This window comes from Oryctolagus cuniculus, chromosome 5 (assembly GCF_964237555.1).
Source record: "Oryctolagus cuniculus chromosome 5, mOryCun1.1, whole genome shotgun sequence".
NCBI lineage: Eukaryota > Metazoa > Chordata > Mammalia > Lagomorpha > Leporidae > Oryctolagus > Oryctolagus cuniculus.
In genome coordinates this window covers 150,348,978-150,354,977 of record NC_091436.1, presented here as the reverse complement: position 1 = coordinate 150,354,977, position 6,000 = coordinate 150,348,978, and the positions used below count along the sequence as shown (strand labels likewise).

General features: G+C 42.4%; 1 pseudogene; it reads right to left on the bottom strand.

Annotated features, from left to right (window-relative positions):
* Positions 1-285: 285 nt before the first annotated feature.
* The window catches only part of LOC100352591 (agouti-related protein pseudogene), a 78,355-nt pseudogene continuing 72,640 nt past the window's right edge, over positions 286-6,000 (bottom strand).

Sequence of the window (6,000 nt, the reverse complement as noted above, 5' to 3'; positions counted from 1 at the left end):
TCTATTGAAATTAGGACACAGCTTTCATCCCCTGCAGAGAACGAAGCAAGAAGGCGCTATCTTGGAAGCAGAGGGCAGCTCTCATCAGACAGGAAACCTGCCAGGGCTTTGATCCTCCGTTTCCCAACTTCCAGAACCATGCACAGCAAAATTCCAGTACTTGGAAAAGTTACGTGGTCTGTGGTACTTCTTCATAGTGACATGAACAGACTCAGTGTGGGGGTTGAATTTATGAGACTGTGAGAGATAATTACTGAGTGTGTTTGAAGGCGAGATGAGATCGTTTTAGGCCAGGCAGACGGTCCTGAATTGAAGGTGAATAGGAAGAAGGGGAGGAAGACCGAGCAAGGACAGACCTGGAGCTGGGGACGAGGTGGATTCCACAAGGGAGGAGCCGCATTCGCACTGGTCTGTAATCACGCCTAAGGATCTGCCTTTGGCAACTGTAGAACTGGGAGGAGGCGCTCTCGCCTTTTGCACTTTGTACTGAAGACAAACCCATTCATGGTCCAGGAATCTGGGAATCTGAAGCAGGGGTCCAGCAGATGTGGGAAGCTGGAGCCCAACTCTGGTGCTATTCCAGTTAGGCAAGGCAAGACGTCAATAACAGGCCCTGAGATAATTCCATGGCACTCACTTCTGCTCCCCGCGTCTCATGTAAATGTGTCATCTTGTGGCCCATCTGACCTGGAACTGTGCAGGGAAGGGGATTCTGAAGTTAAGAGTTCTGACTTAGCTAAGACAAGACACTAGGATATAAGAAAACTGCCCAGTTAATATCTGATAAATGAATGACTATGCAAATGAAGAACTAAACTCATCACCTTTAAGATATGGCTGCAGTGAATTTCAGGTCTCTAAAATATCTGGGCTATTCTCTTCTCTTGGGGAATGCAATACTTCCTCTGTTGGGAAATACGACGATCAGTGATTTGTTTTTCCTTGTTAGTTGCACCTCCTGCAAAACGTCACCTCTGACCATCTAACGAAAATTGTGTTTGTATCATTCTCAACCGATTTATTGGGGTCCAGGAAGCTGTCTTGCCCTAGACTAACCAAGCATCACACTTTCTTGATGTTTTGATTATGCTAAATGTCTACCTCAACGTGCAAGAGTAATCAAGTAGCATTTATTGAAAGGGTTCAGGAAGAGATAAAAGATAATAAAAGCTGCATCTTGTTTAATGGAGCATGAGATGTTAGCTTCTTTAGATAATGAAAAAGAGGAGGCAAGTAGAGATAAGGAAAATAAGATTAGCTGCTTTCTCTCATCCAAATCCTCAATACTAATACATTTACAGCAAGCCAACATCTACCAGTGTAAAGATACTAAAAAATTGAGATAGTTTTTTAATATTAAACTATTGTCCAGCCCTAGATAATCTGGACTTAGAAAGTTAATCCATTAAGAGTGAGTCAAAAATGCTTCACATTGAACTGTGACATAGCAGCATCCCTGTGCCTACAGGTCCCAAACAGGCTGGAGAAGAAACCCCAGGAGGCTTGTTACAGCACAGACTGCTGGGCCCTATTCTCAGAATCTTTCATTCAGTAAAACTGGGTGGAGTAAATAATTTGCATTTCGAACAGGTTCCCAGAAAATACTGATGTCGCTGTGCTGGGCCTGCGTCTTGAGAAACTATTACAAGAACGGGGCTGGGGCGGAGGGTGGCGGGAGTCTGTGTCTTATTTGTCAGGCTCACTTAGAGGTATGTCTTGCAGGCATCTGCAATTAACTCCCCCATTACAGTGCATATTATCACAAATGGCTAAACACTAAGCTATGTGTCAAATCACTGCTTAGCACCACCTTCGGTTAAAGCATCTACTGTATGTCTTGTTATCCCGCCAATGCAGAACCAAGCCAAGCATTTAAAACCCTACTTAAACAGACACAGTTACTATATCTAATCAACACAGCAGCGGGTCTTGCCAAACACCTATAAAACTAATGGATTTGCAAGAAAATTACATCACCTTCAAATCCACGCTGGTAACACAGGTGGCATTTATTAAAGGAAAAGAAATTGACATTAACACAGTCTGTCTCTGCTGCCTGCCAATGAGCTTTGCTAGGGAAAGGTCTTCGCCCATCCAAGTGTTCTATTTAAATGCCTAAACTTGAGTCTTTCTAAAATGTAGGATAGAAAAGACCAGCGACCGTTCTAAATATGACACCAATCCTTAAGGACATTCGGGTCTAAGTATCATAGCATTACCCTTGTTCTGCCAAACACAACCAATCTTTAAAAGCCACGGTTTCAAGATACTGTTTTGCATGATGGTTAAGCTGTGGATTGGATGTCTGTATCCCGTATCAGAGTTCATGCTCTGAGTCCCACCTGCTTCACTTCCAATCCAACTACCTGCTAATGAGGACTCTGAGGACAGCAGGAACTTGGATTCAAGCTCCTGGGTCCCTGCTCCCCACGTGGGTCACCTGGATTGAGTTCTGGGGTTCCTGGCTGCAATCTAGCCCAGTTGTGGCTGTTGGAGACAACAGATGCAAGATGTCTCTGCCTGTCTGTGTCTTTCTCTAACTTTCTGCCAGTCAAATAAAATGAAAACTTTAAAAATAAATCAAGTCAGGATTTATTCTATTAAAAAACAAAGTAATTTACAATTAACTCGAATAACCCTTGCCCACAGAGATCCCTGGGCACTATAAAAAGAAAAAGCAGCTGAGGACTCTGCCCTGTGGCTGCATATATGACCTCTTTCTGGGGACCTGCATTACTTAGAAGGTGGAATTAAAATTCCGAGACATGATATAAAAGGTCTATAAGGTAGGAAATTGGTGTGTGGTCACATTTTCTGCCTTTAATCCCCGTCACTTTGCACTAGCCCACTTGTTGTTAAAACCAATCCAGGAGGAGAGATTTTCACCTTGGAAACTGCAGGTGTTCATGTGAAACTTAAAAATAAAGCCTCCAAAAATGCTTTTCGGAATAACCTTGGAAAAATAGGAAGGATGTATTGAAAATACATACACACATGTGGGTGTGCATTTCCCTTACCATCATAAAACGGCTATGCAAAATTAGCATATTTCCTAGGAAGAGATCGCCTGTGGTACAAATTTAATCAGCCACAAATCTACTCAAGCATAGAAATGGCTTATCTTCCACTGACTGAACGGCACCAATGTTCCGCTGACATGGCTAGATATTGCCACCTAATATTTGAGCCCATTTTATTTAGAAATACCTGCCCTGTTCACCATAAATACTTTGTTATATCATCTTTAAAAAAATAATACTTAGAGCAGGAGACTCAGAAGCAAGAGCTAGATTGTGGAAGGACCTGATAGGTGATGGATGGCTTGGTGGTTAAGCTTTAGCATTTTCCATAGCTTATTTTGTGCCTGAGGCAAGGAATAAGAGAGTGGTTGTGAGCAATGCTTGTATTAAGGATCACTAAGATAAACGCACATAAGAGTTCTCCAATGAGTCATTTTAGGAACTGAGGTTTTGACAAAGGACATCCATAAGCAGTTACCTACAAACATGTTGCAAAAGCATTGCATCTGCCTACTTGGACTCCAATAAGATAATTCTACAGACTGAGTGGCTTAACTAAAATAAATTTATTTTTTCACTAAAAGTGAATTTTCAGCTAAAAGTCCCATATCAACATCCAACAGGGTCAGTTTCTGGTGAGGACTCTCTTCCTCACTTGCAGGCTGCTACCTTCTCATTAACTCTTCACATAACCTTTCCTGGGTCTGTGGGCTGGCCTACGGCGAGAGAGAAAGAGCAAATCCTCTCGCATCCCTCCTTCTGGATCAGGGTTACACCTTTATGAAGTCATGGACTGTGAATTACCTTCTCACTGCAAATACAACCACACTGGTGCTTAGGGCTTTGACATAATTCACTGTGGCGGTTCTGGGTAGGATGCACACGCATTCTGTCCATAAGAAGCAACATTCCCATAAGAATTCATTTGTCCAGGAGTCACTGCATGTTTCTTTAAGATAATTACTCAAAGAAAAAGCCTGGATTTCAAACACATGGTGCTCTCAGCATTATCTTTAGTTACTATGCTTCTTTGGGTGCCATTTGAAAGCACATGAAGAACTCAGACCTACAAGGAAATGAGCTTCTGCTTTAGGCTGCGAGAATTAGATCTCATACCAGCCCAGGGAGAGCCACAGGCCTGGTCTGGCACAGAGGGCAAAACGGTTAAAATCCTGTCCTTCACCCTTCCTCAGAAACTGCAAAGGAAAACAAATTCTTTTGCAGATCTATTGGCCATCACCTGGACTAGCCTTTGTCCAAACTATGCACCAATATTTGTTAGCATACACATATAAAACAGGCTGTATTGATTTTTTCCCCCTAATTCTAACTTCTTCTAACCTACAAAGATTAGAAAGAAAACAAAGGGGCTGGCGCGGTGGGGCAGTGGGTTAATGACCTGGCCTGGGGCGCCAGCATCCCATGTGAGCGCCGGTTCCAGACCCAGCTGCTCCACTTCTGATCCAGCTCTCTGCTGTGGCCTGGGAAGGCAGTGGAGGATGGCCCAGTTCCTTGGGTCCCTGCACCCACGTGGGAGAACTTGAGGAAGCTCCTGACTCCTGGCTTTGAATTGGCACAGCTCCGGCCGTTGTGCCCAATTGGGGAGTGAACCAGCAGGTGGAGGACCTCTCTCTCTCTCTCTCTCTCTCTCTCTGCCTCTCCTCTCTCTGGGTAACTCTGACTTTCAAATGAATAAATAAATCTTTAGAAAAAAAGAAACCACAAAGAAGGTAGATCCTGTCACCACACAATCAACCCAATGACTCACACAGTTTTCTGGTTTAAGACACAAAGTAACCTCCCTGCAAAACATGCGTTTTCCCTTCCTGACCTCAAATTCACCTTTCAGGCACGTGGGTTTGAGCACGTGATTTTCTCATTTATTCCAAAGGTTCACATTCTTCTCCAATCTGACAATTAACACATTTCCCTGTGCAGGAAACAATAAGCATCCTAACATCCAATGGCAGTCCACACTTCCAAGGTGAGTCAGACTGAGACAAATACGACAGCCATGAAGCCCCTACAGAAATCTAAGGGCCCCCTACATAAATCCAAGCAGGTTGTGCATTGCACAGCCTCAAAAACACAAACCTTGTGTACATATGATGTGAAAGGTGATCCCTGGAGAAGTACTTACTACTGCGGCCTTGAGAGAACGTATACAAAATCCTGAATAAAACAGTTTATTGGAAGAATATCTATAAACAACATTTACTAAATTCATACATTCTATTGTTTGCACTTATTGATACAATAATCTTTACATTTACCATTACCCTGAACATTTAAAAGACGACAGCCCAAGGTTCCCAGTTATTACCAATCCTATCTAGATAGTGTCTCCGCGTGTGTGGATGTAGGTATTCTCTGTCACGATGGAAAGGGACAGGAACAGTTTGAAGTACAGATGGGAAGCTTTACAAACATGGGACCGAAAGCATCTATAACATCAAGTGTATGACTGAGTTAACATTTTCCTGCTTGTGATTCTGTTAACATAAAGCAGATCAAAGACTAAAAGACAGAGTGATAATAGTTTTCATCAGATATATTCACACAATTCAAGCAAAGGCACAGATGGAAAACATTCCAATTGCAAAATGTTAACAGGCAGCATTGAGAGGAGGAAGAACAATTAAGTGAAGCAATGAGATATTTATGATTTCGGTTGCCTTGAATTTGGAATTCTTCATCACCACGGGGCTGCGGTTACTTCTTGAACAAGTTTTGACCTCAATCTCCTAATAGTTTTTCAATTAGATAGGAAACAAGTGACACTCTATTTTGTTAAAGAAATAAATAAGGTGCTGTTGTCAATACCAGTGATAGAGGTCTTTTGTTACCTTCCCAGCGTGCCTTTTTCTACCTTTTTTTGTAAAGTGGCTGTGCACCCATCATCTTAGCCAAATGTGACAATCAAAGGGACACAGTGATGTGACAAAATAAATTAAAAAAAGACTCGGTTTTAATATATGAA